Here is a 24,882-nt window from a genome sequence, read left to right as displayed (position 1 = left end):
GGACTGGGTATTGAAGGAATACTTAGTCCAAACTGGGATGGACCGTTTGAAGTTGTTGGCATCAGTCACCTTGGCTCCTACAAGCTTAGAAGCTCCGATGGCAAGACCCTTGGCCATCCATGGAACGTTGATCACTTGAAGTACTATTACAAGTAAACTCATATTGTACAAGTGTTAAGCTTTAGCCGTTCGGCATCCTATGTAATGAAGATTATTTGGCTGAATTCAATAAAGAGATGATTTAGACAACTCGGTCCTAATCCTCTTACATTTCTAGCAATGAAACACTCGGGTTCAAAGCTTCAACATGAATGCTTCCAACATGAAACAAAGTCTAAGTATATGTCAACAAGACTATACAAATAAACGAACAGCTTCACAGTATATTCGTTCAATCATACATTCCAACACATTCATACATAAGCCAACTGTGCTTCGAAAGAGTTCAACATACTTTGTGTCATTTGACACTTGCTACAATGTGCCTCAACACCTTGCCCTTATTCTCACCAACCAGGTGATGAAATGTGAAGAATGAACTTATCTTTATGCTATTAACCAGGTGATGAAATGTACAACACGTATTCTCCTTCATGCCACCAACTAGGTGATGAAATGTACAACCCGTACTCTTCTTCATACCACCAACCAGGTGATGAAATGTACAACCCGTACTCTAATATCATTTGGCAACTTGCCACACATGCCATCAACCAGGTGAAGAAGGAACTCATCTTCATGCCACCAACCAGGTGATGAAATGTACAACCCGTACTCTCCTTCTTGCCACTAACCAAGTGATGAAATGTACAACCCGTACTCTAATATCATTTGGCAACTTGCCATTCATGCCATCAACCAGGTGCAGAAGGAACTCATCTTCGTGCCATCAACCAGGTGATGAAATGTGATGAAAGGTGATGAAGGAACTCACCTTCGTACCACCAACCAAGTGATGAAAGTAACTCACCATTCATTCAACTTACCAGAAGACAAGTGGTACAACTTGTTCATGTGAACTCTTAGCATTCACAAATAATAAAAAACGCTCAAGCTTGACAACTCAACTAGGGAGCACTTATGCCTAACAAGAGTTATAGTTACCAACAAAGTCTTATTCCAAGCCAACAACAACTTCAGTGCATGGCATACGAAGATCAAGCTATTCAGCCCTTCTGCATCGGCTTCAGACATTTCTCCTCTGTAACAATGCAAACACTACAATTCGTAGAAAGCATTACACACTCTTGATCAAGACAATGTGAAGCAAAACCAATTTATGGTGTCAATAAGAGCTTCATCAATGAAGGGCAACCACAATTATCAAAAGCTTTACACACTCTTGATCAAGATAGTGTGAAGCAAAACCTATTTATGATGCCAACAAGAGCTCCATCAAATAAGTTCAACCACAATTCTCAAAAGCTTCATATTCTTGACCAAGATAGTGTGAAGCAAAACCAATTTATGGTGTAACAAGAGCTTCATCAATGGAGGGCAACCACAATTCTCAAAAGTTTCACACACTCTTGATCAAGACAATGTGAAGCAAAACTAATTTATGGTGCCAAAAAGAGCTTCATCAATGAAGGGCAACCACAATTCTCAAAAGCTTTACACAGTTTTGATTAAGACAGTGTAAAGCAAAACCAATTTATGATGCCAACAAGGGCTTCATCAAAGGAGTTCAACCACAATTCTCAAAAGCTTAACACTCTTGATCAAGACAGTGTGAAGCAAAACCAATTTATGGTTTAACCAAGAGCTTCATCAATGGAAGGCAACCACAATTCTCAAAAGCGTCACACACTCTTGATAAAGACAGTGTGAAGCAAAACCAATTTATGGTGCCAACAAAAGCTTTATCAATAAAGGGCAACCACAATTCTCGAAAGCTTCACACACTCTTGATCAAGACAGTGTGAAGCCAAACCAATTTATGGGGCCAACAAGAGCTTCATCAATGGAGGGCAACCACAATTCTTAAAAGATTTACACACTCTTGATCAAGTCAGTGTGAAGCAAAACCAATTTATGGCGCCAACAAGAGCTTCATCAATGGAGGGTAACCACAATTCTCAAAAGCTTCACACTCTTGATCAAGATAGTGTGAAGCAAAACCAATTTATGAGGCCAACAAGAGCTTCATCAAAGGAGTTCAACCACAATTCTTAAAAGCTTCACACTCTTGATCAAGATAGTGTGAAGCAAAACCAATTTGTGGTGCCAACAAGTGCTTCATCAATGAAGGGCAACCACAATTCTCCAAAGCTTTACACATTCTTGATGAAGAGAGTGTGAAGCAAAACCACTTTATGATGACAACAAGAGCTTCATCAAAGGAGTTCAACCACAATTTTCAAAAGCTTCACACTCTTAATGAAGACAGTGTGAAGCAAAACCAATTTATGGTGCCAATAAGTGCTTCATCAATGAAAGGCAACCACAATTCTCAAAAGCTTCACACACTCTAGATCATGACAGTATGAAACAAAACCAATTTATGGTGCCAACAATAGCTTCATCAATGGAGGGCAACCACAATTCTCAAAAGCTTCACACACTCTTGATCAAGACAATGTGAAACAAAACAAATTTATGGTGCCAACAAGAGCTTCATCAATAAAGGGCAACCACAATTGTCCAAAGCTTCACACACTCTTGATCAAGACAGTGTGAAGCAAAACCAATTTATGGTTTAAGCAAGAGCTTCATCAATGGAAGGCAACAGCAATCCTCAAAAGATTCACACACTCTTGATCAAGACAGTGTGAAGCAAAACCAATTTATGGTGCGAACAAGAGCTTCATCAAAGGAATTTAACCACAATTCTCAAAAGATTCACACACTCTTGATCAAGATAGTGTGAGGCAACACCAATTTATGGTACCAACAATAGTTTCATCAATTGAGGGCAACCACAATTCTTAAAAGCTTTACACACTCTTGATCAAGTCAGTGTGAAGGAAAAATAATTTATAGGGCCAACAAGAGCTTCATCAATGGAGGGCAACCACAATTCTCAAAAGCTTCACATTCTTGATCAAGATAGTGTGAAGAAAAACCAATTTATGATGCCAACAAGGGCTTCATCAAAGGAGTTCAACCACAATTTTCAAAAGCTTCACACTTTTGATCAAGATAGTGTGAAGCAAAACCAATTTATGGTGCCAACAAGTGCTTCATCAATGAAGGGCAACGACAATTCTCAAAAGCTTTGCACATTCTTGATCAGGAGAGTGTGAAGCAAAATCACTTTATGATGCCAACAAGAGCTTCATCAAAGGAGTTCAACCACAATTCTCAAAAGCTTCGCACTCTTGATGAAGACAGTGTGAAGCAAAACCAATTTATGGTGCTAACAAGAGTTTCATCAATGGAGGACAACCACAATTCCTCAAAGCTTCACACACTCTTGATCAAGATAGTGTGAATCACAACCAATTTATGATGCCAAATAGGGCTTCATCAAAGAAGTTTAACCACAATTCTCAAAAGCATCACATTCTTGATCAAGATAGTGTGAAGCAAAACCAATTTATGGTGCCAACAAGTGCTTCAACAATGAAGGGCAACCACAATTCTAAAAAGCTTCACACACTCTTGATCAAGATAGTTTGAAGCACAACCACTTTATGATGCCAACAAGAGCTTCATCAAAGGAGTTCAACCACAATTCTTAAAAGCTTCACACTCTTGATCAAATAGTGTGAAGCAAAACCAATTTATGGTGCCAGCAAGAGCTTGATCAATGGAGGGTAACCACAATTCTCAAAAGCTTCACACACTCTTGATCAAGACAGTGTGAAACAAAACCAATTTATGGTGCCAACTAGAGCTTTATCAATAAAGGGCAACCACAATTCTCGAAAGCTTCATACACTCTTGATCAAGACAGTGTGAAGCAAAACCAATTTATGGTTTAACCAAGAGCTTCATCAATGGAGGGCAACCACAATTCTCAAAAGTTTCACACACTCTTGATCAAGACAGTGTGAAGCAAAACCGATTTATGGTGCCAACAAGAGCTTCATCAACGGAATTTAACCACAATTCTCAAAAGATTCACACACTCTTGATCAAGACAGTGTGAGGCAAAACCAATTTATGGTGCCAACAATAGCTTCATCAATGGAGGGCAACCACAATTATCGGAAGCTTCACACACTCTTGATCAAGACAGTGTGAAGCAAAACTAATTTATGGCTTCACCAAGAGCTTCATCAATGGAGGGCAACCACAATTCTCAAAAGCTTCACACACTCTTGATCAAGACAGTGTGAAGCAAAAGCAATTTATGGTTTAACCAAGAGGTTCATCAATGGAGGGCAACCACAATTCTCAAAAGTTTCACACACTCTTGATCAAGACAGTGTGAAGCAAAACCGATTTATGGTGCCAACAAGAGCTTCATCAACGGAATTTAACCACAGTTCTCAAAAGATTCACACACTCTTAATCAAGACAGTGTGAGGCAAAAGCAATTTATGGTGCCAACAATAGCTTCATCAATGGAGGGCAACCACAATTCGCGAAAGCTTCACACACTCTTGATCAAGACAATGTGAAGCAAAACTAATTTATGGCTTAACCAAGAGCTTCATCAATGGAGGGCAACCACAATTCTCAAAAGCTTCACATATTCTTAATCAAGACAGTATGAAGCAAAACCAATTTATGATGCCAACAAGAGCTTCATCAAAGGAATTTAACCACAATTCTCAAAAGATTCACACACTCTTGATCAAGATAGTGTGAGGCAAAACCAATTTATGGTGCCAACAATAGCTTCATCAATGGAGGGCAACCACAATTCTTAAAAGCTTCACACACTCTTGATCAAGACTGTGTGAAGCAAAACCAATTTATGGGGCCAACAAGAGCTTCATCAATGGAGGGCAACCACAATTCTCAAAAGCTTCACACACTCTTGATCAAGATAGTGTGAAGATAAACCAATTTATGATGCCAACAAGAGCTTCATCAAAGGAGTTAAACCACAATTCTCAAAAGCTTCACACTCTTGATCAACATATTATGAAGGAAAATCAATTTATGGTGCCAACAAATGCTTCATCAATGAAGGGCAGCTACATTTCTCAAAAGCTTTACACACTCTTGATCAAGAGAGTGTGAAGGAAAACCACTTTATGATGCCAACAAGAGCTTCATCAAAGGAGTTCAACCACAATTCTCAACAGCTTCACACTATTGATGAAGACAGTGTCAAGCAAAACCAATTTGTAGTGCCAACAAGAGCTTCATCAATGAAAGGCAACCACAATTCTCAAAAGCTTCACACACTCTTGATCAAGACAGTGTGAAACAAAACCAATTTATGGTGCCAACAACAGCTTCATCAATGAAGGGCAACCACAATTCTCGAAAGCTTCGCACACTCTGGATCAAGACGGTGTGAAGCAAAACCAATTTATGATGCCAACAAGAGCCTCATCAAATGAGTTCAACCACAATTCTCAAAAGCTTCACACTCTTGATCAAGACAGTGTGGAGCAAAACCAATTTATGGTGCAACCAAGAGCTTCATCAATGGAGGGCAACCACAATTCTTAAAAGCTTCACACACTCTTGATCAAGACAGTGTGAAGGAAAACCAATTTATGGTGCCCACAAGAGCTTCATCAAAGGAGTTTAACATTAATTCTCAAAAGCTTCACACACTGTTGATCAAGACAGTGTGGAGCAAAACCAATATATGGTGCCAACAATGGCTTCATCAATGGAGGGCAACCACAATTCTTAAAAGCTTCACACATTCTTGATCAAGACAGTGTGAAGCAAAACCAATTTATGGGGCCAACAAGAGCTTCATCGAAGGAGATCAACCGCAATTCTCAACAGCTTCACAAACTCTTGATCAAGATAGTGTGAAGCAAAACTAATTTATGGTGCCAACAAAAGCTTCATCAATGAAGGGCAACTACAAATCGTAGAAAGCTTCACACACTCTTGATCAAGACTGTTCGAAGCAAATTCAATTTATATGGTTCATCCATACCTTCGACTACTACAAGGTGTGGCTTGCATCACAATCTCTTGCTCAACAATGTGGAAGCAAAATTTGTATATGTTGTCTCTCCCACATTTTCAAATTTCTAGTTTCCCAAAAAAAAGAAAAAAAAAAAAGGGAAATTCAACAAAGCTTCATCAATAGAGGACAACTATAAATTCTCAAAAGCTTCACCTACAAAGCTTCAACTCCAAAGCTTCACCTACAAAGCTTCAACTCCAAAGCTTCACCTATAAAAGCTTCACCACAAAAGCTTCACCTACAAAGCTTCAACTCCAAAGCTTCACCTACAAAGCTTCAACACAAAAGCTTCACCCACAATAGCTTCACCTACAAAAGCTTCACCCATAAAAGCTTCACCCACAAAAGCTTCACCCACAAAAGCTTCACCCACCACAAAAGCTTCACCCACAAAAGCTTCACCCACCACAAAAGCTTCACCCATGAAAGCTTCACAACAAAAGCTTCACCCACAAAAGCTTCACCTACCACAAAAGCTTCACATACAGAAGCTTCACCCATAAAAGCTTCACCAACAAAAGCTTCACCCACAAAAGCTTCACCTACAAAAGCTTCACCCATAAAAGCTTCACCAACAAAAGCTTCACCCACCACAAAAGCTTCACCCACAAAAGCTTCACCTACAAAAGCTTCACCCATAAAAGCTTCACCAACAAAAGCTTCACCCACTACAAAATGTTGACCTACAAAGCTTCAACACAAAAGTTTCACCTACAAAAGCTTCACACTATCTTGATCAAGATAGTGTGAAGCAAAATCAATTTATGGTACCCAACAAAGCTTCAACACCAAAGCTTCACCTACAAAGCTTAAATATATATATATATATATATATATATATATATATTCGAAAATTCGAAAATTCAAAAATTAGAAAAAAAAATCAAAAATAAATAAATAAATTAGAAAAAAAAATTGCCTATGCCTCCTCTCTTCTTTAGACCTAACAACTTTTATACCAAATGTATATGAATGAGGAGTTTTAGGCTACCACTTAGAAAGGAAAATGGTGAAGTTTTGTTACTTTGGAAACTTGGCTATTGGTAAGACACCTCATTCGTCAACTCCCTCGACCGGAGACTTGGTAGACTCCTACCATATGCTACTGCACCTAGATACTCGGAAGTCTCACGACCACTCAGTGACTTGGATTTTTTTCAAGTCTCCAATCGAGAAGTTTTCCTCACTCGGGAAATTAAGGGAGCACTACCTCAACATACATGCTTCACTCACAAAGCTTCAACATACAAGCTTCAACAAAAGGAAAAATTCAAAGAACTTAGTGAAGAAGGCTTTGGTGTATTTAACACAATACGTTGAAATGAAGCAAAACTCATTTATTGATATCTTCGATAAGTTACAAATATGTACATATACATGAATCAAAATAAACAAACAAGAGGGAGCCTTCACAAAGGTTGCTCAGGAGAAGTCCCAGCAGTTGGCAAAACCCTAAATAGAGAAGGCACCGAAGGGTGATCATTCGGAGCCTCAGTACTAGGCAGAACCCCAGAAGGAGGAGGCACCTGAGGTTGATCATTTTGAGCTTCATTACGTGGTACAGCCCCAGAAGACAAAGGCAATAAATACCTTTGGAACAAACCCACAAACCTCTGATGATCAAGTAAAATCTAACCATTAGATTCCTGGAGCTGGTCGAGCTTCCTCTTCATGTTTGTAGCATAGTCATGTGAGAGCCTGTGCAATTGTTTATTTTCATGCTTGAGCTCTCTGATCTCCTGTTTGTGACTTACCACTTCAGCCACCAATGATTCAACTTGGCGGGTTCGAGCAAATAGGCGTTGGGCCATATTAGATACATAACCTGCACACTGAACACTGAGAGCCAAAGAATCCTTAACAGCCAACTCATCAAACATTTTGGAAAGTAGTCTATTATCTTTGGGAGTGAGAAGGTTCCTGGCCACCACCGCAGCGGTCATATCAGTCTTCATCACAGAGTCCCCAACGGTAAGAGGACTAGTAGGGGATAAGAAGGATGGGTGCCATATGTTGTCTTGAGAAGGCATGGCTGCCTCTTCACCAAAGTTCAAGTCAAAATGACGGTCGGATGGGCCAGACATTCGCAGAAATGATAAAGGAGAAATGAGGTGCAATAAATCTTTGAAGTACAAAAATAAGGGGAAAATTCCTACAAGCAATAACTCTCTGAATGTACTTCTTGCACACAATTGGTGCCCCTATAAAAGAAAGGGCAACAGGGCTGTTGGTTTAAAAATCGAAGAGGCACCACTCTCCGAATTTCGAGAAGCGGTTTTTCCTAAGTAAATTATGTCGATAATCCTCATACGCAACATCAGCTCCTCAAGTACCATAGATAACTTTGCCAAAGATCTCTCACAAAGTATAGACACATAAATTTCGAAGGTCCAACTACCCTACTATTACCCACAAGGGTAAAGGAACAGCACCACTGCTTGATAACTGGAAAGTCCCTATGTGTGTCAACCTCTGTACTCCGTGGCAAGGTAGACTGGCAAAAATGCCCAACCTTTACTCACATTCAAGAAAACACTCCCAAAAAGATTGCTTGCTCAAAAATCGAGGAGGCACCGTTCTCTGAATCTTGAGAGCCAGACTCCCAACAGGATTACTTGCTCAAAAATAAAAAAGGCACATCCCTCCGAATCTCGAGAGCCAGACTCCCAACAGGATTACTTGATCAAAAATCGAAGAGGCACTCTTAACAGGATTACTTGCTCAAAAATCGAAGAGGCACCGCTCTCCAAATCTCGAGAGCCAAACTCCCAACAAGATTCCTTGCTCAAAAATTGAAGAGGCATCGCTATTCGAATCTCAAGAGCCAAACTCCCAACTGGGAAGATGCCACATCTGCCTGAGGAATAGATAGGGTAAGTGAGAATGATACAAGGAAGCATGTGGAGACAAACGTAACAGAACATGTGTCGATACATCCACTATATTGTCAACAGCAAAAGTATCCCATATCATCAAGGTCGAACTACTCTAGATTTGATGGACTTATTTTAACCATCAAATTCTTGAGTCGGCCTTATACTTTGGAGGAAACTAGAAAACCCTCCAGCCCAGTTCAAGAATAAGCTTGTGGAAAGTTACTTCTTCAAAAGCAAAAGTATCTCATATCATATTTTCTCCTTTTTCTTCTCTTTATCCTTCTTGCTGCCTGCAAGATAGGGAGAATGAGAACAATCAACCGAAACTTGAAATCAAACTTCTGATCTGGGACTGATTGCTTGGAACTTTGATTGTTTACCTTGTCTGTCACCTCTTTCGGCAAATCTTCTAGCTCGGCGACTTGGGGGACTCCTACTACATGGTTTGTATCTCGCTTGACCAAGTCTGAGACTACAAGTAAGCTTCAAGTGAAATTGATATATTACCTTGTGCATCTCCACCGATTAAAGATACCACCCCTGGATGGAGGAAAAGTACTTCCAAAGAAAATGCCACATCTACCTCTAAGACAAATAAGGCAAGTGAAGACGATACCACACGTCGGTACTTAGAAGTTTCATGATTACTCAGCGGCTTGGATCTTGCAAGTCCCTAACCGAGGAGCTTCCCTCACTCGGGAACTTAGGGGAGCACTGTTTGTACCATACATCCTGAAACTACTGAGCACCGGTCAATGTTATACCGTCAAGGACCCAGAAAAGTTTTCCTCTAACCAGGAGGTCAATAACAGCGTGACACGTGTCGACATCATAAGCCAATCATAGCGCGACACGTGTTAACATCAGAAGCCAATCACAACACGACACGTGTCAATGTCAAAACAAAGATAGAAAGTCTCTTCTATAAAAGGAGATCATTCTCCCACAATATTTCCTAATGTCATTTGTACTAAATTATTCACTAGTACTCACTAAATGAGAGCTTGAACCTATGTACTTGTGTAAACCCTTCACAATTAATGAGAACTTCTCTACTCCGTGGATGTAGCCAATTTGGGTGAACCATGTACATCTTGTGTTTGCTTCCCTGTCTCTATCCATTTACATACTTATCCACACTAGTGACCTGAACAATCTAGTGAAGGTCACAAACTTAACACTTTATGTTGTACCAAAGTCCTCACTGATTTTGTGCATCAACAATAATCATGCACATTATTTGTAAGATGCTGCTATTTGATCCCACCCTTTTGCCCGATTTGTTTACCCGCCTTAGGATAAAACTATTCATTGACAAGCATTTTTCTCTCTGAATTTAGTTCGGATTGTTGATATCACGTTCAGATTTTTACGGTTAGTGAAAATATTGCTCGGAGTTTATAAAGTCTCTATAAACTATATCACATCGACTCATATTTAAGTTAACCTTAAACATCAGAATATGAAATCAACGATCAAAACCTTTCATTTCTACATAAATGATCATATTTTCAAAAAGAAAGCCTAAAAAATGAAATTTGGTGAGAAAAATCGAGTGTAAATGACAATCGATAGTTAAATATAATTTAGGGTTTGTGGATTATGGTGTCAAATGTTAGAGTTTTTCCCTTCACGAAAGTTGTAAAGCTTGTCATTACGAGTGATTGTATATTTTTTTTTTTTTTACATTTTCACACTTCTACATTACTATTATGAATTTTAATTAATTTTGCACCCAAAAAATAGACACTATTCATGAGGGTTTGGAGGGTTTTAAAAATGTAAATGACGTTGTAACCATTATCTAAGTGTAGACGATGCAATCATGAGCTTTTTGTATTGTTTTCTTCTCATTTTTCACACTTTTAATTGTTATGAATTGTGTTATTTTGAACTCCCCTAAAAACATTGTTCACGAGGGTTTGTAGGGTTTTAAAATTCATACGACAATGTACCTATCATCAAAGCGTAGAAGATGTGAGTGATGAGCCAATATTATACTATATATTTTACCCTAATCTTAGTATTAATTTATTGGTATTTTGATACTTTGAATCATATCAACTTCATCTTGAGCATAAAGTAATCAAATAGACTAATTTTAGAGTGATTCAAATTGGTGGATGTTTGTGAGTCTGTCAAGATGACTGTATCAAAGTTTTAGATTTTTCTACTGAGTCATTTGACTGTGGCAATGAAATAAAGGCCCAGTGCACAGCTTTCCCAGATTGACATTTATGGACGTTTTGGGCATTTTGGAGGTTGAGATGGCATATTTTGAGGAAGATTCCTTCTAGGATTTGTTGGGGACAACTTAATTATGCTTTCAAAAGGGACCTTTTGGGACCAAATCAAAATCGATTTGGTCGGTCCAAAGTTTGATTTTCTGAGAAGTTCAAATTTCAGTTCAGATAGGAAACCTTTTATTTGCTAGTTTATTATTTTATTATGCTTCCTAGTTAATGATATTTTCTTTAGTTTTTATTCTAAGAACTTTTCTAGGTAGGGTTTTATTTTGTAGTTGTGTATAAATAAGGCTATTTAGCCATTAACGTTATTTTGGAGAATTTCAGACTTTTTACCTACAAGGTGTTTTCAATCATTTTTCTAGTTAATGATATTTTCTTTAGTTTTTATTATGATTGTTCATAACTAGTCTTTTTGCTAGGGCGAGGCCACAAGCCTTGGCATGAATATGTGATTTTATTAATTTGCTTATGCATGGATGCATGCTTGCTTTCAATTATTAATCACCGTGTTTAAACTATGTTTTTGTCTTAGTGATTCGCGATCATTAAGGTATTTAGACAAGTAATTTGATGTAATATATGTTGGAACATCACCTTGAAATTGAGGAGGGCTTCTTGTGATTAGTAATTGTAAGTTCACTTAAGGCGCACATCACGCTCTTAAGGGTTGAATGATTTTTCAAAGGGTTTTGACAAACCTTATTGAGTCTTGCATGTTTATATTTGATCTGAACATCACAGACGGGTTGCATGTTAGATATACATTTTTGCTTGAACATCACGAGCAAAATATGTATTAGGAAAACCTAACCTTTAAAGCATGTCTGTGGAAATTCATAATTAATTGGTAAAATTGCATAGAAATGTTAGTGGTGACGGCGAAACCCTAGTGTTTAAATTGCTTTCCAAAACCGTTTTCTTTCGCTTTATTTATTTTGCCAATTATTTAATTGTTTTTATTTAAATTCGTTTTTATTATTTTAAATTCCAATATCAACCTTTTGAAAACTTTGTTTCAAATAATTAGCTAACACTTAGTTTAAATACAAATTATTCATACAATCCATGTGGAAAACGACCTTATTTGAGCTGCTATATTACGATAACCTTGTACTCTTGCAAGTATTTTTATTTGCATATTTTTCACACTTATAAATGGATTATTATGGTATTTTCAATGTGCTTTGATATTTTTAAATTGCTTTGGTATTTTTGATGTCCTTTAGAATTTTTGAACTCTCTTATGTGAGATTAAATATTATGGCTATCGTAGTAAAGTTTTTTTTACTAGTTTAAAATTATCAAACTAACTTTTTTTCCTATCGAGTTCAAATGGGTTACTAGCGGGTAAACTTGTTAAGAACCAATTAGTTAATATTGTTGATGCACAAAACCGGAGGGGTCTTGGAACAACGTAAATCCAACCGTGAATCTGGAAGATAAGTAAATAACACAAGATGTATCGTGGTTCACCCCAAGGTTTGGGCTACGTCCACACTGATATTGTATTTCTGAGGGAGAAAGAGCTCTGAATATGAGAGTGAGAGCTTTGAGAGAGCTTAGAGCTTAGGGGATGTGAGTAGGCTTAAGAAATGGCCTCCCTTAATGAGGAGAGTGATGAGTCCTTTTATAGAATAAGGGCTCCTCACTTATTACATATTTGCCCATTCCTTTATGACATAATTACACTTAAGTCCCCCGAGTATTTATACGAGATATAAATACGGAGGCCCTAAGTATGGTATAAACAATAGTCCCCAAGTCTTCAGTCAAGAGAGTCTTTTGGTTGGAGACTTGAAATTCAGTCCATTTGGGGGCCGAAGTAACTAGATGTCATCTATAACTGATACTCGATATGAGGCGGTGCCCAATCTGAAATGATGCTAAACTAGAAGTAGCACATGTTGCGAGGTTGCTCTGCTTGTGGCTTATGTTGCCTTGGTTGGCTCAGCTTGTAGCGTTTGAAGGTGAGCGAGTCCCTTTTATAGAATAAGGGTTCGTTCCTCAATACATAAATATGGGCTAGAGTTGATGCCGGCGGCGAGGCAGTTGCTCAGTAGGTGGTGATGCTCTCTAATGATGGTGAGGGAGTCCCTTTTATAGAATAAGGGCTCACTCCTCAATACATGAATAATGGGTTAGAGTTGATGCTCTCTAGTGATGGTGAGGGAGTCCCTTTTATAAAATAAGGGCTCACTCCTCAATACATGAATAATGGGCTAGAGTTGATGCTCTCTAGTGATGGTGAGGGAGTCCCTTTTATAAAATAAGGGCTCGCTCTTTAATACATAAATATGGGCTAGAGTTGATGTTCACGGCGAAGTGGTTGCTCAGTAGGCGGCGATGCTCTCTAATGATGGTGAGGGAGTCCCTTTTATAGAATAAGGGCTCCCTCCTCAATACATGAATAATGGGCTAGAGTTGATGCTCTCTAGCGATGGTGAGGGAGTCCCTTTTATAAAATAAGGGCTCGCTCCTCAATACATGAATAATGGGCTAGAGTTGATGCTCTCTAGTGATGGTGAGGGAGTCCCTTTTATAAAATAAGGGATCGCTCCTCAATACATAAATATGGGCTAGAGTTGATGCTCGCGGCGAGGCGGTTGCTCAGTAGGCGGCTGCTCAGTAGGCGGCAATGCTCTCTAATGATAGTGAGGGAGTCCCTTTTATAGAATAAGGGCTTGCTCCTCAATACATGAATAATAGGCTAGAGTTGATGCTCTCTAGTGATGGTGAGGGAGTCCCTTTTATAAAATAAGGGCTCGCTCCTCAATACATGAATAATGGGCTAAATTTGATGTTCGTGGCGAGGTGGTTGCTCAGTAGGCGGGGATGCTCTCTAATGATGGTGAGGGAATCCCTTTTATGAAATAAGGGCTCGCTCCTCAGTACATGAATAATGGGCTAGAGTTGATGCTCTTTAGTGATGATGAGGGAGTCTTTTTTTATAAAATAAGGGATCACTCCTCAATACATAAATAATGGGCTAGAGTCCCCCAAGTATTTTTCACGAGGCCCAATTGAGGCCTAATAAATGGTACATAATGTAGTCCCCCAAGTCTTCTGTCAATAAAGTCTGCTGGCTGGTGATAGGAGCATATTTATGCGACTTAATTGGCTTGTTCTCGTGCATTTATGTTATGTTTCGTTAGCTATTTTAGTGTTTAAAGTTACTTTTGTGTGTTTTCAGATTCTAAAGGCAAAGTATGCATTTTGGAGCCTTTTGGAGCAAAATGGAGCTTGGAATGATTATCACATGCTTGGAGCAAAAGGAATGGATGAATTGAAGAAATTAGGATTCCTAATCAACGAAGGATTCCTAATTGAAGATGGATTCCTAATCACATGAGGATTCCTAAAAGAATAAGGATTCCTACTCCAACAAGGATTCCTACTTGAAGTAGGAAAGTTAAGCTAAGGTTTCTTATTTTGGTTTGACCTTTCCTAATCCTAATTGTCCCTATGTTCCAGCAACTTTGAAGGCCTTTTAAGCATTCTAGGACACAAATTACACATTCCTTGCATAATCCTCATTAGTGCCGCACCTTTCCCACCTTCCCTCTTCCTTGCCGTGCAAGGAAGGGAGTTATATCCTGTTTCCTTGCTTGTAAACACCTTCCTAATCTGTTTTAGGTTAGTGCCGCACCTTTTGGCTAATTTCCCTTAAGTTTCTGATTTAATTTCCTATTTCTAGAAGCTTTTGACTTAATTTCTGTTTATCAAAAGAGTCTAGGGTTTTTAATTTCCTAATCCCTTTAAATAAACATGTTTGTGCAGCCACAAACATCTCCATTCAGTCCCATTCACGCCAGAAACATCACCACTCTCTCTGCCGCACCTATCCTTCACCATTCACCATATTTTCTTACCCAAAACCACCCTAGCCGTCCCATACACCTATCCCAGCCATAAACCCATCGTTCTACACCATCCATAACCCCCAAAACTCACCCATTCGTGTGTTGCAGCAAGGAGAAAGAAGGAAGGACTCTTGGATGCTCAAGCTTCATCGTTGGTGCATTCTAGGTGTAATTCGTTTTATGATTTCAATGTTTAATTTCTTTTCCTTTCGTTTTGCTATGAACATGAGTGGCTAAACCCCTATTGGTTAGGGGTAATTTCGAAGCCATCACTATGTATGCAAGTTGATTTGATAAATTCCAGTTATGAGTTCTTGAATCGTGAATGCAATTGGCTTAACTGTGCAAGTAATAACTTATTTGTGTTTGTTAATTAGGGGTCGACACTTAATTGGCTTGCATGAATATGTTGCTAGAATATAAGGTTGTTTCACATAATCGTCACACACTTATATTCATATGTAGTGAAGGTCGCTAGTCACGATCGCGTTAAGTCCAATTCCTAGCATGAGTGACATGATGTCATAGTTGCAAATGCTTTGTCAATGCTTAGAGTTTTCATTGAACGTAATGATCTTTGATTGTATCTTTATTATGATGTCATGTAGGGAACTTTTGAGGAATGCTTTGGGTTGTCGAATGAGGTCATCCAATCCAATAACACAAGGAAAACTTGAGAATTAACTAGTGATGTCACGGTTAATTTGGGGCATTGTCATTCATAATTCAACAAAGGAATAACTGGAAATCGAGTCGTTTGCATGCTTGTCATGTGTGGAGAAAGAGCCTCTAACTAATCCATCATCCATTTAAAATCCCAAAATCGTTTTCAATTCTGTTTTTACTTTGCAATCTGTTTTGTTAGTTTATTTTCGTCCAAATCAAACCCCCATTTATTTTGGAGTCCTAGATTAGTTAGAAAGTGTTTTGGTTTATGTTTTTAAGTGTTTTGGTACAAGTTAAAACCCAAATTCGTCCAATTTGGTGCTTTGTGTTCAAAACTGCCCAGAAAGTGTTTTTAAGGCAGTTTTGAGTCTTTTGGTTGCTGTTTTGAGTTTTTGGTTTGTTTTAGTGTTTTAAACTTTAGTTTTGCATTCTTTGAGTCTAATCTAGTGTTTTAAACTTTGTTTTTACGTTTCTAAGTCAGTTTTCAAGTGTTTAGCAATCCCTCCTAATCCCCGGTCCAGAACGATCCCTACTTACATACTTTACTACAATTAACAAAAAGAGGGTTTAATTTGTATGCTTATATATTTACGCACCAAATTTTTGGCGCCGTTGCCGGGGATTAGCAACTTTGCTAATCCCTTGGATTGTCTTTTGTTTCTGTTTCTTTTATTTCACTTTGTTTATGATTTTGTTTAAGTTCCTGACCTAATTTTGTTTCTTGTTTCTTAGGTACTAGTTTATGACTAGAAGCTCTCAAACGGTTCGTGCGAACATCTTGGACTTTGACGACGACTTTGAGAGGAATTTGAGAAGAGCTATAAACCAGCAAGAACACAATCCACCCAATTCAGAATCTGAACCAGCAAGAACACAATCCACCCAATTCCGAATCTGACCTTGAAGAAAACGTACAAGAAGAGGAGGAGGCCACGGCAGGGATATTTGAAGAAGTCCAAGGCATGGCCATGGACAATCGTACACTCAAGGAGCTTTCCGCCTCGGGTTTGGATAATGCCGCACCATTGTGTATCCAATATCCCACGGCTGCTCAAGGTAAAACCGAAGAATTCGAGTTAAAGTCAAGTTTGCTCCACCACATTCCAAAGTTCCATGGGCTGTCCATGAAGGATCCGAACAAACATTTGAAAGAATTTGAAGTGGTGTGCTCAAGTATGACTCCGGTTACCGTTGACGAAAGTATTTTAAAGATGAAGGCTTTTCCATTCTCTTTAATGGACAAGGCCAAGGATTGGTTATACGAGTTGGCTCCCGAAACAGTTACGTCTTGGGAGAGTATGAAGAGGGCGTTTCTAGAGAAGTTTTTCCCAACTTCTCGCATCATTCTTCTTCGTAAAAAAATAAATGGAATTCAACAAGATGAAGGTGAGTCTTTTCCTACATATTATGAACGATTTAAATCACTTGTTGCTTCTTGTCCACAGCATCAGATGAAGGAGGAGTTGCTTTTGCAATACTTCTACGTAGGGCTCCTACCACTAGAACGTCAAATGCTCGATGCCTCGGCGGGTGGAGCATTGGTGGACAAAACGCCCATGGCTGCAAAAATCTTGATTGCTAATCGAGCGTTAAACGCTCAACAATACGAGGGTGTAGGCCAAAGAGGACCCCCACGACAATAAGTTCATGAGGTAAGTTCCACATCCAATATTCAATCTCAGTTAGCTAATCTTACTTCTATTGTTTCACAGATGGCCGAGGGAATGAAGATTCAAGGATCCTTGGTGTGTGGCGTATGTTCTATCCAAGGACATGTTTCCGAAAAGTGTCCTCAACTCATCGAGAATGGTGGATGGGAGAGTGCTAATGCCATTGGGTTTCAAAGCCAAAATCAGCCAAGACATGATCCTTATTCCAACACGTATAATCCGGGGTGGAGGGACCATCCAAACTTCAAATGGAGAGAGCCACAACAAGCCCAACCACAAGGAGGCTTTAGGCAACAACCTCCGGGCTTCTACACCAAGCCATACGCACCCACACAAGCTCTTCAACAACCTGCCCAAACTACTTCAGGTAATGATTTGAATAATGATACACTTGTTAAGCTACTCTCCACCTTGACTCAGGGACAAGAAAATCAAAACAAAAGGGTGGATCAACTAGAGAAACAAATGGGGCAGATTGCCGAAGTTGTTGGGCAGATTAGAGACCAAGGAAGGCTTCCTACTTCTACCATTCCAAATCCAAAATGAGGGTTTGAATCAGCCAAAGCAATCACCCTAAGAAGTGGTAAGGAAGTTGGGGCAGGTTCTACATCAAAAACAGGTCATAAAGAGGATGAAATTTTGCAAATGGAAGAGGAAGAATCAAGGCCACCCACGGCAAAGGTGGTTCCACCTTTGCCGCAAGCTCCTAGTGCCCCAAATCTGTCCAATTCGTCCAACAAGGGTAAGAATGTGTCAAATTTGGTTCATACTAATGTTTTTCCTTCGAATGTTCCTTTTCCTAGTAGGTTTATGCAAACGAAGAAGGAGGAAGCTGAAAAGGACATCCTTGAGACATTTAGGAAAGTTCAAGTAAACATACCTTTGTTGGATGCAATCAAGCAAGTCCCGAGGTACGCCAAGTTTTTGAAGGAGTTGTGTACCACTAGGAAGAGGATGTCGACTAAGGAAGTGGTAAAGGTAGGTGAGAATGTGTCCGCCATCTTGCAACGCAAACTACCTCCCAAATGCAAGGATCCGGGTAGTTTTACCATTCCTTGTGTCATTGGTAACACTAGATTTGAATCTGCCATGCTTGATTTAGGTGCTTCTATAAACGTTATTCCATATTCCATTTATGCATATATGAACTTAGGAGCATTGAAAAATGATGGTGTAATAATACAATTGGCCGATAGATCTAACGCCTATCCAAAGGGAGTTTTGGAAGATGTTCTTGTGCAGGTGAATCATTTAGTTTTCCCAGCGGATTTCTATGTCCTCGAAATGGATGAATCGAACCATGCTCCTTCGCTGCCCATCCTCCTAGGAAGGCCATTCATGAAAACGGCCCGAACGAAGATTGACGTATATAGTGGAACTTTGTCCATGGAATTCGATGGGGAAGTTGTTAATTTTAATCTTTCTGATTCCATTAAATACCCTAGTGAGAACCATTCATGTTTCTCTATTGATATAATTGACTCTTTGGCGCAGGGATATCTCGAAGATTTGAATGACGATGCGCTTGAAAAAGTCATTACACGAGGCATGGAACTCACAACCAAGGGGGCAGATTCTAAGCTACCCCACGGCATACATGAATTAGGCCATGCCGTGCCTCCTAGTGAGGAAGTTATTGAGTTGGTTGCTGCCCTTGATTCATTGCCTACACATGATGGTAAGTTTCCTAACCGTGAGTCCATTCCAATTTCGACTAACAAGTTGCTTCCATCCATCGTTCAGGCATCCATACTTGATCTCAAACCCCTACCAAGCCATTTGAAGTACATCTTTTTGGGGGAAAACGAGACACTACCTGCCATTATCTCTTCATCCCTCACGGCACAAGAGGAAGAGAAGCTAGTGCGTGTTTTGAAGGAGTTCAAATCTGCCCTAGGTTGGACATTGGCCGATATTAAAGGTATAAGCCCTACGACTTGTATGCATCACATATTTCTTGAGGAGGGGGCCAAACCAACTAGAGAGGCTCAACGCCGTCTCAACCCTCCGATGATGGAAGTTGTGAAAAATGAGATAATTAAACTTCTAGATTGTGGGGTGATTTATCCCATCTCCGATAGTCGTTGGGTTTCACCTATCCAATGTGTGCCTAAGAAATCTGGAGTGACGGTTGTGGAGAATGCCGAGAATGAGCTTGTGCCCACACGAATTCAAACCGGTTGGCGAGTGTGCATTGATTATCGGAAGCTAAACGCAACAACAAGGAAAGATCACTTCCCATTGCCGTTCCTAGATCAAATGCTCGAAAGGTTAGCCGGTCATTCCTTTTATTGCTTTCTTGATGGATACTCCAGTTATAATCAAATTGTTATTGCCCCGGATGATCAAGAAAAGACCACTTTTACTTGTCCCTTTGGAACGTTTGCATATCGACGCATGCCATTCGGTTTGTGCAATGCTCCTGCAACGTTTCAAAGGTGTATGGTTAGCATCTTTTCTGATTATGTTGAGAGGATTATTGAGATATTCATGGATGATTTTAGTGTGTTTGGTAATTCATTTGATAATTGCTTGGATAATCTCACTTTAATCTTGAAACGTTGTGTTGAAACAAACCTTGTGTTAAATTGGGAGAAATGCCATTTTATGGTTAAACAAGGTATTGTTTTGGGTCATATAGTCTCTAAACAAGGAATTGAGGTTGATAAGTCTAAAATATATCTTGTACGCTACTTACCCTCTCCTACTTCGGTAAGGGAGGTTCGTTCTTTTCTTGGTCACGCAGGATTCTATAGACGATTTATCAAGGACTTTTCCAAGATTGCACAACCCCTATGCCGTCTCCTACAAAAGGATGTGTCATTTGAGTTCAACGAGGCATGTGAGAAGGCATTCAAGCATCTCAAGGATCTCCTCACCACGGCACCCATCATAACTCCCCCGGATTGGTCCATTCCCTTTGAATTGATGTGTGATGCATCGGACTATGCACTTGGAGCTGTTTTGGGTCAAAGAAAAAATAAACAGCCACATGTTATTTATTATGCTTCACGCACTTTGAATGATGCTCAATTGAATTATTCTACAACCGAAAAAGAACTTTTGGCGGTTGTATTTGCTTTAGATAAATTTAGATCATATCTAATTGGTACTAAAGTCATTGTTTTCACTAACCATGCAGCCTTGAAATATCTTTTCACCAAAAAGGAGGCTAAACTGAGGCTCATTCGTTGGATGCTCTTACTTCAAGAGTTCGATATTGAAATTCGGGACAAGAAAGGTTGTGAAAACGTGGTGGCTGACCACCTAAGCAGATTGGTGCGTGAAGAAGAGTCCCTCCCCATTTCTGAGACATTTCCGGATGAACAACTTCTGTCCATTGAGGTAAGTACCCCTTGGTATGCCGATTTGGTTAATTTCTTGATGTCTAAGCAAGTTCCTAATACTCTAAGCAAGGTTCAACGTGATAAATTGAAACATGATGCAAGATTTTATGAGTGAGATGATCCATATCTATGGAAATATTGCCCAGATCAGATTGTTAGAAGATGTGTGCCAAATTCTGATTTTAATTCAATTCTAGCATTTTGTCATTCTTATGCATGTGGAGGCCATTTTGGCACCCAACGAACAGCCCTTAAAGTGTTAGAATCTGGTTTTTATTGGCCTACATTGTTCAAAGATGCTAGAATGTTTTGCTTAACATGTGATAGATGTCAAAGAACAGGTTCCATTGGGGCAAAAGACCAAATGCCGCAAGCACCCATCTTCAATGTTGAAATTTTTGATGTTTGGGGTATTGATTTCATGTGTCCTTTTCCTTCTTCGTTTGGTTTCACTTATATTTTGCTTGCGGTTGATTATTTTTCCAAATGGGTAGAAGCAAAAGCTACTCGTACTAACGATTCTAGAGTTGTTTCAGATTTCATCAAGACTAACATTTTCTCTAGATTTGGGATGCCGTGTGTGTTCATAAGTGATGGAGGCTCACATTTCTGGAATCGAACCATTGAGGCACTCTTTAAGAAGTACAATGTCAAGCATAAGGTTTCCACACCTTATCACCCACAAACAAGTGGCCAAGCCGAAGTATCAAATAGAGAAATCAAGCAAATCTTGGAGAAGACCGTGGGGCCTAACCGGAAAGATTGGAGCATGCGTTTAGACGATGCATTATGGGCGTATCGCACTGCCTATAAGACACCCCTAGGGATGTCTCCATTTCGGCTAGTTTATGGCAAGCCTTGTCACTTACCCGTGGAACTAGAGCACAAGGCGCATTGGGCCGTGAAAACGTTCAATTTGGACTTAGATGCTGCTGGAATGCATCGAAAGCTCCAACTGAATGAGCTTGAGGAGCTAAGGAATGAAGCATATGAGAATGCCCGAATCTACAAGGAGAAAACAAAGGCGTTTCATGACAAGATGATTAGGGGCAAAACCTTCTCAATTGGGCAGAAAGTTTTACTTTTTAATTCTCGCTTACGTTTATTTCCTGGTAAGTTACGTTCTAAGTGGATTGGACCTTTTGTTGTTACTAATGTTTTTCCACATGGTGCAGTTCAAGTCCAAAGCTTAAGGAACGGGGTGGAATTCAAGGTTAACGGACATCGATTGAAGCCATACTATGAAAGTGCCGTGGGGCAGGTTGTGGAGGAGATCCCACTCCATGCCGTGGGCACCAATGGGGCATGATTGTGTTCTTCGTCCGGCTGCAAGACGTAAAAGAAAGCGCTACGTGGGAGGCAACCCATGCATACAACAAAGGAAGCCCTAGGAATCACTCCAATTCCAGATTTGCGTTCCTAAAACCCTTCTCTTTGTTGTTGTTTATAATCTGCCAGTTTATTTGTTTACTTGTTGTTTGTGTGTTTCCTTTTATTTGGTGTGATTGTATGCTTGAAACATTGAGGACAATGTTTGATTTAAGTGTGGGGGGGGTAACTAAGTGTTTTTAATGCAAATTTGTGTATTTGTGTCTTAGGGTACCTTCCAACACAATGATGAGGATTCGGTTTGTAATTGCATGGCTGTGAAAGAAAGTTATTAACATGATGAAAGTTTGAATTACTCTTTGCTTATGCTTGGTTGTGGTTATAGCTTATGAATTCACATGCAATCATAAAGAAAAAAATTAGTTTTTGTAACATGCTTGAAGGAAGGAACTCAAACAAACGCTACAACCTTGTGAGACTTGAGCCTAAACGTTTATTTGGAGAGTTAAAATCTATGCATTATTGTTTTCTAAGTCGTTGCATGATCTCATTATTCTTTGCTTGGTTACTACTTAGAAGGCGTTTCATCATTTAGTTCCAAATGCTAGAACTCATGCCCATTTCATTCAAAGCATGTTATTGATTTGCATAACACATATTCAAGATGAAGTTGTGTAGTTACCACCACTAAAGCCAAATTGCCGTGTGTCCCATATCATTTTATGTTTAAGTTTAACCCCTTCGAGCCTTGTTAGCCTTCATTCTTTGTTAAACCACATTAACCTCACCTAGCCTAGATTAGGACCATCCTTACCCTTGTTCTTGAAGCATAGTAAAGCATGATTTAAATTGAATTCCTTTTGATTTATATATGGCAGAAAACAAGTGTGGGGGAAAGGTTTCAATTTGGGTATTTTGGGTGCCATAGAACACGGCAAGAAAAGAAAAGAAAAAAAAAATGAAATTCGTGGAAAAAGAAAAGAAAAAGAAAAAGTGTGTGAAAAGAATAAAAAGGAGTTGAAAAGATGTGAAAAAGAGTCCCAAAGTATTGTTTGTTTAAGAAAGGGTCCAAAACTTTGAATTCGGCCCTAAATTTTGCTTGAATCTTCCCTTCGTGTTTAAAAGTTGATTTCTGCAATCTAAGTGAATTCTAAGTTTCAATTTCATTGCTTTGTTCACTATTGCCTTAAGAATGTTTGTTTTCCCTTACCTTTCTTTGTTAGCCAATACCCCAAGCCCCGTTACAACCTTGGACTTCAATCTTGAGTGTTATGTGTTTCAATATGTGGAGTTTGAATTTGGTATGAGCATATGGTGTCACTGGTTCTCGCATCTAAGTAGTAGCATTCCATTCATGAGATCATATCTAAACATGCTTATTAACTCCAGAAATTGCGTTCTTTGTTATACATATATGTGAGCGTTCGTTTCCATATCTACATCAATCTTCTCACATATAACTAGTATAGGGTGTGTAGTTAGAAAATTTGAGTGAAAATTGAGTGTCTATCTTGTAAGGACTTGAGCGAATTCTCTAAGGCATGTTACTCCATTCAAAATATTGTTTTAATTGCTCAAATTTGAACTAGTAAGTAGTGACTACGATTAAGTATGTGCTTAAGTGTAAAGATGATGGGGATAATGATTTTTAACATGTCATGTGCATTGGAAATCCCTGAGGCAAATGTTGGAAGGTTTAGGTTGTGTTTTATTTGTTTTGTTTCGTTTTATTTCTTTGTTTTGCTCGAGGACTAGCAAAAGCTAAGTGTGGGGGAATTTGATAGGAGCATATTTATGCGACTTAATTGGCTTGTTCTCGTGCATTTATGTTATGTTTCATTAGCTATTTTAGTGTTTAAAGTTACTTTTGTGTGTTTTCAGATTCTAAAGGCAAAGTATGCATTTTGGAGCCTTTTGGAGCAAAATGGAGCTTGGAATGATTATCACATGCTTGGAGCAAAAGGAATGGATGAATTGAAGAAATTAGGATTCCTAATCAACGAAGGATTCCTAATTGAAGATGAATTCCTAATCACATGAGGATTCCTAGAAGAATAAGGATTCCTACTCCAACAAGGATTCCTACTTGAAGTAGGAAAGTTAAGCCAAGGTTTCTTATTTTGGTTTGACCTTTCCTAATCCTAATTGTCCCTATGTTCCAGCAACTTTGAAGGCCTTTTAAGCATTCTAGGACACAAATTACACATTCCTTGCATAATCCTCATTAGTGCCGCACCTTTCCCACCTTCCCTCTTCCTTGCCGTGCAAGGAAGGGAGTTATATCCTATTTCCTTGCTTGTGAACACCTTCCTAATCTGTTTTAGGTTAGTGCCGCACCTTTTGGCTAATTTCCCTTAAGTTTCTGATTTAATTTCCTATTTCTAGAAGCTTTTGACTTAATTTCTGTTTACCAAAAGAGTCTAGGGTTTTTAATTTCCTAATCCCTTTAAATAAACATGTTTGTGCAGCCACAAACATCTCCATTCAGTCCCATTCACGCCAGAAACATCACCACTCTCTCTGCCACACCTATCTTTCACCATTCACCATATTTTCTGACCCAAAACCACCCTAGCCGTCCCATACACCTATCCCAGCCATAAACCCATCGTTCTACACCATCCATAACCCCCAAAACTCACCCATTCGTGTGCTGCGGCAAGGAGAAAGAAGGAATGACTCTTGGATGCTCAAGCTTCATCGTTGGTGCATTCTAGGTGTAATTCGTTTTATGATTTCAATGTTTAATTTCTTTTCCTTTCGTTTTGCTATGAACATGAGTGGCTAAACCCCTATTGGTTAGGGTAATTTCGAAGCCATGACTATGTATGCA

Source organism: Malus sylvestris, chromosome 4 (assembly GCF_916048215.2).
Source record: "Malus sylvestris chromosome 4, drMalSylv7.2, whole genome shotgun sequence".
Classification (NCBI taxonomy): Eukaryota; Viridiplantae; Streptophyta; class Magnoliopsida; order Rosales; family Rosaceae; genus Malus; species Malus sylvestris.
The sequence above is the reverse complement of the archived record's forward strand: the minus strand, read 5'-3'. Positions refer to the sequence as shown.